General features: G+C 45.6%; 1 long non-coding RNA gene across 2 annotated transcripts; it reads left to right on the top strand.

Annotated features, from left to right (window-relative positions):
• The first annotated feature begins 8472 nt into the window (after nt 1-8472).
• Nucleotides 8473-12578, top strand: LOC136529137 (uncharacterized). 2 transcript variants are annotated; one of them, XR_010777211.1, is made up of 5 exons: nt 8473-8683; nt 10523-10649; nt 10722-10764; nt 10846-11940; nt 12113-12578. It is a non-coding gene; the product is annotated as an uncharacterized lncRNA (long non-coding RNA). The 2 variants fall into 2 exon arrangements; XR_010777210.1 differs by having other exon boundaries at nt 10523-10764.
• The last annotated feature ends 406 nt before the right edge of the window (nt 12579-12984 follow it).

Genomic DNA, 12984 nt, shown 5'->3' on the forward strand with positions numbered 1-12984 from the left:
GAAATCGTGAACGAAGTGACACAAGAAACCAGGCGACCGGCCCCTAGAGGCTTGGGGGCTCGCCATCCTACAAAGCGACAATAACAAACAATACTCCCGTGCGCTCTCAAGTGACGGATCACAAAAAGCCTTTGTAGGAGTGTCTCACTCCTCCAAAGGCTCAGGGGCTACACCCACCAGGTGCGCTCGCGCACACCCGGTGGAAAGCGGATTACCAGCGCGTCTCCTCCTCAAGGGTTGGGCGTCCGTATCCACTTTGCCAGTCCCCCACATGGAGGCTGGGTGCCTAAATCCTGCTCGGTTACCCTGCACAGCACAACAGCCACAGGAGCAACAAATCACAAAAAGCCTTTGTAGGAGTGTCTCACCTCTCCAAAGGCTCGGGAGCTACACCCATCAGGTGCGCTCGCGCGCACCCACTGGAAAACAAATTACCAGCGCGTCTCCTCCTTAGGGGTTGGGTGTCCATATCCACTTTGCCAGTCCCCCACATGGAGGCGGGTGCCTAAATCCTACTCGGTTACCCTGCACGGCACAACAGCCACAGGAGCAACAAATCGCAAAAAGCCTTTGCAGGAGTGTCTCACCCCTCCAAAGGCCCGGGGGCTACTATCGGATACCTATACCAGGGTATCTGAACCAAAGGATTAATGAGCATCATGTCGCCTCATCTGATGGTTAAAGACGCAACTGCGATCTTGTCCGGCCCCCAAGGGCCGGGCCACGCCTCGTCTAACTCCAAGGATGAGGTTTCAGCCTCGTCCGACCCCTAGGGGCCGGGCCATGTCTCATCCAACTCCAGAAGGACAAGGTTTCTGCCTCGTCCGACCCCAAGGTGTGGGCTCCAACCCCAAGGACAAGGTTTCTGCCACGTCCTACCCCAAGGCATGGGCTCTAACTCATCCGACCCCCGTAGGTCGGATTTCGTCTCACCCGGCCCCTAGGGCGAGATTTCTGCCTCATCCATTCCCTGAGGGTCGGGTTTGCTACCGGACAAAAGCAGTGGCCCTAGGTTAGGACCTGAACTGTTTCAACCACTACGGTGTGGAGGCGCATGCCCGGGAGCACGTCTCAGGCTAGGAGACTCACATCGCCAATCGCGTCAATAGGCCAACACTGTGCTACCAACTCCCTGCCTGACCACCGTCCAACATTAGTCGACCGACGTCAGTTGACTAGCACCATACCGCCAGCCCCCTGTATGGCCCTTGTCAGGGACCCTTTGATAATCCCGTCTGCTCGGATGGGATGGAAGACAAGAATGACACATGACGCCCGCACATATACTGCAGCGGCCAACAGGACCCCGGTGCGACGCCACTACCACCACGATCTATAGGGTCAGCGGGACCCACGTGAAGAGGAGGACGGCACACCTTCGGGAGCCTTATTTTCTCTTTCTTTTTCCCTCTTCCCTTCGGCTGTAACCCCTGCTTTACCTTGGCCTATAAAAGGGAAAGCAGGGCGTCCCACATAGGGACCGACACATAGAACAAGTGCATCACATAGTATCGGTTCACCACACCGTATCAGACATCGAGCAATCGAACCATAGAGACTTGGGAGCTACCTCCCTCTCTCGCTAGTTTGTAACCCCCTACTACAAACTCAGTGCTGGTAACACGAGCAGCCCGAAACTGGACGTAGGGATATTCGGCCCGAACCAGTATAACCCTTGTCTCCTCTTAGCACACCATCCGAACCAGACGTACAATATATAAATTTACTCGTTGGTGCTTACTCAAAACACCGACACTATTCTTGCCAATGCTCTGCACGCTGGCCACGCTCCTCCTGCCGCTGTTCTTGCCGATGCTCTCTGACCCGCCCTGCTCCTCCCGCCGCTGTTCCTACCGATGCTCCATGCGCCCTCCCTGCTGATCGTGTCGTTGCTCCTGCTCCGCTACCTGCCCCACGCGACGACGCCATCGACGCAAGGAGAAGCACTGGTCCTTGGCACGGAAGCCATCTGGCTTCGCCTCCTGCTATGGTTACGGCGTCCCGATGCAGATGGCGGAGGAGGCCGCACCAGGATATGATGCATGTTGTAAGTGTATATTTGAAATGTTTCAGATGCTTTAGGGTATGTTTGGATGTAGATATTGGAGGGGCTAGAATTGAATTGGGTTCAATACAAAGCAGCCATGGTATTGAAATGGCCATAATTCGAATATTATTGTTTGGATGACCATTGAATTGGGTTTTGGAATCCTAGCATGTAGCTCAAATCCATTTCCTGTTTGGATGCAAAGGCATGGAATTGAAACGCTGGGTAGCTTGATACTAGCCATGGTGGACAGAGGTTGGCAGCGGCCACCATGGCGAGCCACGGCAGGGCGAGCTCGACCACGGCCATGGTGGGCGGATCTCGGGCTCGGCAGCCGTGGCCATGGGGGAGCTCGATCCCAGCCAGACGGTCGGATCTCGGCAGCCGCGGCCATGGGGGAGCTCGACCCCGGCCATGGGGGGCGGATCTCGGTGGGCCACGGCAAGGAGAAGAAGAGGCACGCCGGCCATGGAGAAGAAGGGGCATGTCGGCCATGGAGAAGAAGGGCCCAACCGGCCATGGACTAGAAGAGGCAGCGCCAGCCATGGAGAAGAAGGGTTGCGCCGACGTCGGGGAACAAGCGGCGCATCGGGGAGCGGCCTGCACATCGGGGTCGCTGGCGTCGGGGTCGCGTGCGTTGGGGCGCCGGGGAAGTAGCGGCGCAGCGGGGGCGCCCTCCGCGTCTGGCCCCCATGCGTCGGCGGGCGCCGGGGAAGGAGTCGGGGGCCTCCGTGGTTTGCGCGGCGGGGGCGCAGCGGGGGCGTCGGGGGTTTCCGTGCGTTGGGGTGTTTCTGAATGCCGCACAATACGAAGGCCTCGGGCTCGGTATTGGAGATGATGAGGCGCAGGTATAGCCAATACCAATTGGTATTCGGTTGGAATTCCAATTCGAAATTTTTAGCCATCCAAACAGTGGACTTGGTAGGTTCACAATACCAATACCAAATCCAGAGGCCCAATATCTACATCCAAACGGAGTGTTAGAGATATGCTTCAATTGTTTTCACACGGATGTTGCAAAAGTTGATCGGAATATTGCCATGGTTATACACGTACGTTGCACACGTATGTCCCCAATGTTTCATCTTTTTTTTCAAACATATGTTGCAAGTGTAATTATCTAAATGTTGCATTGTTTCACACATAATGTTGCAAGTGTTTTATTTGGATGTTTGCGTACGTTTGCAATTGTTTTCAATTGTTTTTTCAAGTGTTCAATATGCATGTTTCAACTCTTTCATCTGTCTTTTTTTTTTGCATGTTGCAAATGTTGCATCTAAATGCTTTAAAAGTAGATCGGGTGTGGGAAGTGGAAGGGGGCGCGAGTAGTCCCCGCGCAGGCCACGTTCGGGCGGCGTGGGCCCTAGCGTGGGTGTGGGTGACGTAGGCGGGGTCGAGCGAAGTCCGAACGACGCGGGCCCACGCGTGGACGCGCAAAACGGAGGGGAAACCGGCTGCAGTCGTGGGCGTCTAGATGCGAGCGTCCGTCCGGATGTTCGGGCGCTAGCAGTGTTGTTTTTTCTTTTGAGAAGCATAGCTCTTTATTGATCAATTTGGGTTACAATATTACAAACGCCTTCCGGCGGTGGAGCAGCCAAACTTTCTACCTAACTCAAAAAAGATAGAACTTCTAGCTAAAGAGTGAGTACCCACATTACTAGCTCTGTTCTCATGAACAAGAACAAAAGACTCTGGCAAACAAGCCTTGGCGTCGATTTCTTGGATGATTTGGCCAAGGATCCAAAAGCCTTCTTCTTTAGAGCTTCTCACCACCCTACTGTTGTCGCAGGCCAACCAAACCCTGTTCAACGTGAGGTTGGAAGCTAGTGCCAGCCCCTCCCTGCATGTAATTGCCTCCACTGTCTCTGGGTCCCTGATACCCTCGATCACCAAATTGAAGCGCCTTGAAAGACACCCGCTGCGCTTCTTGCAATAGCTGCGGCTACTGCTCCTCCTGTGTTCTTGCTCTTGGAAATGGCAGCATCGACATTGATCTGGAAAACCCCTCCGGTGGAGCGATCCACCTTCGGGCCCTTGTGCTGAACCCCTCGTGTTGGATGCTGATCCGGCTTAATCAAGTTCAGGTCAGCGATATACCTCTCAATAAACCGATGTTGTGGACAGCGGACTCTGAAACAAATTTTCATGCAAAGATTTTCTTCGCACGTACCAGATAGCCCACGTAGTCACCGCAAGTCCGCAACCCTGATAGCCACCTCGTCCGGCAAGGTCTCCATTGCTTCTGCCCACCAAATGCGAGTGTCTGCCTCCTAAATACCGTCCATAATTAATTTTTTGAGATCTATTGCTTCTGACATAGGTCCCTCCATTGCTCTGAAGGTATTTGAGAGTTGAACACGGTTTTGAGACCTATTGCTAGTCGGAATAGACGATACACGAGACCCTAAAACTTTTTAGATGGATGGAGAAGCAGGGGCAAGAGCCCAGCTTCGCCTCTATGACGGTCGACACGGGAAGAGAGAGGGTGGCGACGGATGCGTGATAGATGGAGATAGAGAAAGATCGAGGGCATGATATATGTTACGTACAGCTGTTGTGAGATGATATAAAGACAGGGCGGCGACAGATGTTGTTTCTCTAAATTCATACTACAGCTCGCGCAAAAAAATTGACGGTGGTGTATAATATCACTCAATCCTACATGAGTATTGACCATCTCTTTCTATGTAGAGTAATTACCTTGATGTGTATACCATATCTCTCCCTCTATTTTTTTTTCTTTGTAGAGTAATTAACTTGACGTATATACCTCGCAGTTATGATTCGGAAACACACTATTAACTCATCATTTTCAACTCACCTCGTCGAAGGTGTTATTAAATAGTATAAATTAGAAGCATACCTCGCGCGTTGTCTACGGAAATTATGGATTATTGGATTGCATGGTATGATGACGTGGACAACAAAATGCTTATATATGTGTCTTTGATGACGTGGACATGTGCTAGTGGATTTTAATTTTATCTGATAGCGCATTGCCTAGTTGCATAGGCATGTTGAGAACTTGAGATAAATAGCTAGTTGGGTTTTGCTTAGTGGATTTTAATTATACGTGACAGTGCATTGCCTAGTTAGACAGCTTGAATGTTTAGATAAATAGCTAGTGGAGTTTTGTTTTATAAGAATATAAGATACAAACGCTCAATTGATTAGGTTTCTTACGATACAACCCCGTTATCTAAATTTACGTCCTCAATCTAACATAGTTTCTTTTTAATTTCTTCTTTAATTTACCAGTGCTAGTTGTTGATTTGGATTTGAACATGAATGTACCAGCTTCAGGTTAACCTGTTCTACCAATTCAGCAAAGAGAGCATTTTTTTATGAATTTCGACATGAATGTGTCAGCTTCAAGTTGGCTTGTACCCAAACAAAAATGCACCAAAAGGCAAAAAAAAAAAAATGCTTCAAAGTTACTGAAATACTAGGGTTGATATGTATAGTTCGCCTGTGACTGTGTGAGCGCGTACAGAAATTCCTTGGGCACATGTCCTCCCGCTAGACCGAAATTTTGGCTGCAAAATGATCTTTTTGTCCACACATATTCTAGAACCTCTTTACTCAGGCCAAGGGTAGTAAGATGATTTTACCACTGTCCGGACCTTGTTACCTATCCGCTCTCCCAAACCGAGCATCTTCAGCAGTTCTCTAATACCTCCTTATCCCATGAAACTGTCATATTGAGGACAGCTATACTTTTTTCTTGCTCCAATAATTCCCCGATACCTCTCTTTTTTTTTGTGGCTACCAGTATTTTCCTCATCTCCCCTTAAAGAAAGGGGGAGATATAACTCTCCCAATATCACGGAGATCATCCCAACTAACACTTTTTAGCCATATTTTCTCTTACACTCTTGTGAAACTTACCTTCCATTTAGGTATTGGTTGAGATATATTGAGATAATGTTGCAGCAACTCTCCCAATATTAACAAAAGATAATATTAGGCTACCCCAATATATGTATACTAGATGTGTGCCCGTCCGTTCCACGGTAGCAAATAAAAAAAAATTTGTGAATTTTGTTATCCAAGTCAAAATCAATGCCAAGCAGGGAACCAATATGATTATCCGAAATCGAAATATTTTTATGTTAGACAGCAGATTGTGAGAAATCAAAAATTTGTGAGAAAAAGCTAATTCTAGACAGTATATTCATGTTTTTGTTTTTGTTACACATTTTCTGTGTCCTCTCTTGCCTTGTGTGATTAGTGGACACAAATATACGAGCTTTTTTAATACGAGGAGACATTGCTGACGGGATAGCAGGTAGTATTTTAGATGGATATATGACCACTGTTGCCGTACAGTGAACGACATTATTGTACTACCACTTTAGTGATTAGTGATACAATGAATGCATAGGAAAACAAGTGTTGAGTCTGGCTAAAATCAGTTTGTTCAAAAAACAATGACAGCGAGACTTGCAGACTATTATTGGTAACTCTTATCATTAGTTCAGTTAATTGTAATTCAGCAAATTGACAATGAATTTCCCAGCAAAAGTGTATGTACCTGACCAAGGTGGAATTTAATGCGAGGGGTGGCAGCTTGCTAACCCATACGCAAGATGAACTGAAGTATTAACCTTGAACCTGATCAATATTCGATCGTAGGGTGAAGCTCTTGCCAAACATATCATATTTGGCCTTGCGTTTTCTGCTATCTTCTTCAAGGTTGCATCTCAAATCAAATACAAAGAGGGAGGTGAGGAAGGATTCCCATGTCACAGCACCTCCACCGGCATTTCTTCGAACATATTGTGTGCGTATCGAACACCCAAGAGGCCAAGACGCACCATGCCTCCATCGGCGCAGCTGCCGTGGCCGCTCCATGACCTACGCAGCATCCAGGCGCAGCTTGTGGCGGACCAGGTGAGATGTGGCGGCGGCGCCGCTGCACTGGAGCTTGTGCCGCTCATCCGGCGACGGCGGAGAGGCCTATTGAGCTCGCGGTGACGTGGTCGCGTGGGTCTGCTCGGATCGGCGGCAGCGTTGGGGCTTTCCGACTGTGCGAGAGTTGGAGACCTCGTGGCCTGGGCGTTGGTTAACCGATCGGTTTCGGTTCGGTTCTTCGGTTTATCATATAAATTCGTGGTTCTCTACAAATAGGAACCGATCGGTTCTTCGTAAATCTCGGAACCGAGCAAAATCGGTTTCGGTTAGTTTGGTTCGGTTCCGGTTCCGATCAAACTAACCGAGGATTTACACTAGCAGCAAAAAAAAATAGAAAAAATAGAAAAAAAGATTTTTAAAAAAGCACAATGCCAAGATTTAAAAAAATGTGAGGGTGTGAGGCTGTGAGGGGGTGTCATCCACCTTTTATATCTAGGGTTAAATTGGTATTAGGCCTAGGGTGTAAGGTTTATTGGACTTGTTTGTGAATTTCGGTTCCTTCGGTTATTTCGGTTAACCGAGCCCAGGAACCGAAATTTGATCAGTTAATTCGGTTCCTGAGAACTGAGAACCGAATAACTAACCGAAATTTTTAGTTGCGGTTCTTTCGGTTTTGGTCCGGTTCTTTCGATTCGGTTGTCGGTTGTCGGTTATTTTTACCCAGCCTTCACGAGCCCATCAGAGTCGGAGACTTCGCGGGCGCTGCGGACGGTGGTGGGGCCAGCAGGAAAGGCGCGCACGCGAAATTTTCATTGGACGAAACCCGTCCTCGTTTTTTAAGTAGTAAAATAATAGATAGATTAGGGAAAAATTATTAGGGAACCGCTGGAGACGCTCCAAATCCTTTTTGAGACTTTTCCCTGTGTGCCCTTATAAAAGATCGTAATTCCCTTTATGCCCCTGAAAAAATTCAGCGGTCTTCAGCGCCACTACTTCAACTTTTTCGTGTCATCCATGCCACTTCCGTCAGTTTGGGCTCTAACGCCGTTAAACTGCAGGTGTGAAAAGACGAAAATGCCCTTAAGTTCAAATATGTTATTAATTTTTTTTGAGCATCTTAACGACTTCAAATGAAAAAACTCAAAACTAGAAAGTTGTAGATCTCGTCGAGATCTATAATTTTCATATAAATTTTTTTTTTCATTTAATTTCGCAAAAAAAATATGATTTGATATGATTAATATATCTTAGAAAAATCATATTATTTTTTTTGCGAAATTAAATGAAAAAAAAATTTATATGAAAATTATAGATCTCGACGAGATCTACAACTTTCTAGTTTTGAGTTTTTTCATTTGAAGTCGTTAAGATGCTCAAAAAAATTAATAACATATTTGAACTTAAGGGCATTTTCGTCTTTTCACACCTGCAGTTTAACGGCGTTAGAGCCCAAACTGACGGAAGTGGCATGGATGACACGAAAAAGTTGGAGTAGTGGCGCTGAAGACCGCTGAATTTTTTCAGGGGCACACAGGGAATTACGATCTTTTATAAGGGCACACAGGGAAAAGTCTCATCCTTTTTCCACCACCTGCCGCCGCCACTGCGCTGCTCCACGAGCACCACGACCGCGGACCGGCGACGCCGCCCGCCCACGGATGACGGACCCCGTCGCCCCCCAGTGCCGCTCGCCCACCGACCCCATCCGCCCCACCGCGACGTCCGAGATGGCTCCTGGTAAGAAGCCGAAGAACCGGAAGCCAACCAGCGCTGAACCAAGAGGTAAGATACCTCCTGTTTTTCCTTGCTTAGCCTCAATGAAGGATGGCTTTTGTTGTTTTGCCATCGCTTAGTTTGGAAGATGGTTGTCATATGCTAAGTCGTATGATTTGCGTTGATTATGTACAGCTGATGCTAACTCGAGATCTCTGCTAAGTCGTATGATTTGTGTTGAATATCACTGTTGGAAATAATCTGGTGTCTGGTTGCATGCTAGTGTCCAGGTTCATAGCATTTTCTTTAGCTAAATTTCAGCTAAGTCTGTTAGTCGCTGAATTCTCACTCTTGGTAGTAGGAGAATTCTTACTCTTATTGAGAGAGGATGACACTAGGAGTTGGGGCAATTTTCTTGTCTATTTCTCACACAAGCTCACACAAATGCCATGCCAACCTGAGGGGTTGGGGTTACATATTTATAGCTGCTAGGCAGCCAAGCATATGCCAAGATGCTAGTCTAAGATGCTAGTCTAAGATGCTAATATGCTGTCCTAATATGATGCTAGTCTAAGATGCTAATATGCTGTCCTAATATGCTGTCCTCTAACATGCTGTCCTAGATGCTAGTCCTAGATGCTAAGATGCTAGTCAAGGGTGCTGTGCTGTCCTTGGCACTTGGCAGCAACAGCAGTCCCCTCCTTGTGGCAGCAGTACAGCCAACAGCCCCGCAAAGCAGCACAGAGACTTATCCATCAAAGTCATTCCAGCCACCAAAAACCATTGTGCTCATGTGTGTTCGGCTGTGGGTGAGTTCCTGGTGATCTGTTAGAGGCATATTTTTAGAACAACACTGGTAACTATTGATCATGATATCCATGATTCAAAATGAGTTAAATAGGTGCATCGAACAATAAGTCAAATACCATTTTTATCATTATGTATGATGTATCTTCCCTATGCAGATTGGAGCCCTATTTCTTTTTTAGATAATGTCATTGACTCCAGTAGGAACATTAAGGGGAGATTGAGTGCGTTGGGTCATGACTATTTCAAGTAATTATATGTGTAGAGAATAACTCTTCTATCATAGGCTGCTGAAGTTGTAAACTTCAACTTCTTGAAGCAACTGGTCGTAATATTACATTGCAGACTTGTATTATATACCTTAATTGCTAGCTAGTTACTGATTGGAGCAGTGGATAACGGGCCTGATTAGATGAGCTACTTCCGGCTGGCTGTAGCTGCTGCTGTTTTGCATTAGTGTGTGCTCTGCATTAGTGGCTGGCTGATGCTCTGCAGCTGCAGCATGCAGCAGTAGCACAGCCGAGTTCTCTTCTTTTTTTTTTTTTTTGCAGCCTGTATAGGTGTGTTGCAGCAACTAATATATTAATTGTACATGTGGTTGAGAACGACAACACATCAAGTGTTCCATCACAAACCTGAATAAAGTTCATGCATACGTATCTGTTTTCATTTACACAGTCCAAGAATTAACACCTTACAAATAATTGTAGAAATGAAATTTGGCTCTTTTTTTTTCATGCACTGGCAATCATACGTTGCTGCAAGACACTGTAGATCAGAGTAGGAAAGGATGGCACACAAGTAGCACTGTATCAGTCACTGTTGGAAATAACCCGGTGTCTAGGTGCATGCTAGTGTACATGTTCTTATCATTTTCTTTAGCTAAAATTTCAGCTGTCATTCCAGCCACTAAAAGTAACAATCCAAATTGAAATGGTTCTATCCCATTGAAAAAATGAGGCTGACTTGTTAAATAATCTGCTGCTGTTATGTTTTCTCACATAGCATAATTAGCTCTTGAATATGCATGTTATGTTACTTCTCATACCATAATTATATGCTTTGAGTGTCTTTTAACCATATGTTCATGCTCTTGTGCAGATTCAATTCGACATTGACATAAACAGTCAGCCAGTGAAAGATGCATGCTCAGATATACTCAAAAAAGGACAGCGGAATGAGGCACATGTTGAAGAAGAAATACTTCAATGATGTACCAGCAAACCAAGTGAGAACAACTTCACCACTGGCCTGTATGAGTGAAGTTGTTCTCACTTCATTTGCTGGTACATCATTGCAGTGGAAAAAAACTTTTGGAGATGTGGTCTAACCCAAAGCACAAGGTATCCTTTCTAAATATCGCTCGCAAATGTTTAAGTAAAGTAAATGGGCCACCTGTCTCACTAATGGTTGCCTTTCTACAGGAGAAGTGTCTGAAAGCCAAAGATAGCCGTGAGCTATACAGCAAAAGACTGGATCTCGGTCCTACATCGCTCATTGCTATGTCGCGATAAGCTACTATTATGATTTGTGACATAAATGAAAAATGCCCTGTTGCGTCCAAATGTTTCTGTATTGAGGGGTGGATAGTCTAGGCTTTGCATTTCAGAGTCCTAAGCCTTTTACAGAAATGATTTTGAAATCAGGCTGTTGCCACATCAAACTGCTGCATGTATGTGTGAACCAGCAGACCATATCACCGCTGCACCTTTCGATTTTCTGTCACATTGCATGATGATCTAACAGCATATTAAAATATAGGCCACTTCATACCCACAGTGTTATCCAGACTTTTGTCTATTTAAGTTTAGCCTACTTTTGTCATTTTGGCATCACACTATCATGTTTTCTCTCTCGGAAGTGCACTAAACTTCAGTTATATTCTGGTATCTATTTTTAAGAATATTTTTAATCTACTTCAATCTATTCAAAAACTAAATTTCATTTTAAAAGTTTAACTGTTGCCCTTTCTGAGTTAGGACTATTTGGTTAGCTAGTCCCCTTCTCTCTTTTTTGTTCGGGTTCGTACAGGTGTACAGCTGTGCTGCTTTGTTTTGTTTTAGGTCTCTGTACAGTTTCTTCTCTGTACAGGTGTACAGAGTAGAACAGAGTACTGTAGACATGCTAGTTTTGATCTTTGCCTGAAACAGTAAGCTCTGAATTGTATGTTTGCATTGTGTTGTCTACAATTGTATGAACATGCTAATTGTTCCTATCTTTTGTTTGTCAAAGTCTTTTGCTTGTTGGTTAGTCAGTTAGTAGTGCATGCAGTCAAGGTGGTGAGCAGTCTTTAGGTGCCACTTGGCCACTAATAAACTATATATCAAAATTTTGAATTGCATGGTCCAGTTAGTTTATTTCTGTTATTAGTATTATCTGTCACTTGTTTAATTTGTGGTTTCTATGTAATCTCAGAAGCAAACTAAATACAAGGATGCACCCCAACCGTGATTGATCTATTCAAGGAAACCCACTGCAGCAGCAAGACAGTTTTTATTGAGAATGCACAGAATGCTATTGTGAGTACTTATCTCTATCTTCTCTTGTACTATGATGAGCAACATTTATGATAAGAAAAATAAGGAACCAATTAATGTCAGTCACATTCACTGCCCGTTTGTCAAGTGACGTGAATTAGTGAAGTTGGTGAACAAGTAAAGTAACTGATGAAATTATATGTACTTCCTGCAGGATTTGGCACCTGGTTTCAGGTTCGCCCCGATCGGACTGGTTGACATGTTCAGCGGTGGGGCGGTGGAAGGCCTGACCTAACCACCTCCTCGGTGGTGCGAAGCTGCTTGATGGCAACGGTTCCGCTTCCGGCTCCTAGCTTACTCTTCAGTCAGGCCAAGGAAGTGCATGCTGGGTTCAGCTCAGCTGGAGTTCACCTATGATTCTTCCTCAGGGCTGGTGATTCTTCAGCTGCAGAAGATGCCCAAGGAGAGGGTTCACAAGATTGTTATTGAGTTGTAGGGTGGTATTGCGGCTATTGCTGCCAGTGGTACAAAAATTTAGGTTCATTGGTAATTGGTAATCAGAGTCCCCTCTGATGAGTATAAAGTTGTCCTAGCATATTATTGGTAGGGACTCGAGTGGTGTATGGTTTGTTAGGCAAATCTGATTCATGATACAATTGAAGGGAATATGCGCATACTGTTAGACTGTTCTGCTTGTCTGAAGTCTGAACAACTGGTTTCGGCATTTTATTACAGGACTTCCAATCGCTCGTTTCCAAACGTTTCAGTATGACTGTACGAAGCACATGACGCATCAGAGTATCTTATCTACTGATGACAACTGCTATACCTAGACAACCGTAATGAGATTTTTTTTTTTGTATCATTGCATGCCAACGGACTCTGAACTCTACGCAAAGCACGTGTTCAGGGGATAGGTGATAGAGCACAGTCATGTTGGCAACTTGGCATGCCTAGTCGATGATCCTCCCAAATCACAATAGGACGACAGTGGTAGCCTGGCTTATATATGTGGTATAGGAGTGCAAGTGCAAAGAGTTGCTGATCTGCTGGATTTTTTTTTAGCATGCCTTGTCCCTGCTCTGC

The sequence above is a fragment of the Miscanthus floridulus genome, chromosome 19, assembly GCF_019320115.1.
Source record: "Miscanthus floridulus cultivar M001 chromosome 19, ASM1932011v1, whole genome shotgun sequence".
NCBI classification, from domain to species: Eukaryota; Viridiplantae; Streptophyta; class Magnoliopsida; order Poales; family Poaceae; genus Miscanthus; species Miscanthus floridulus.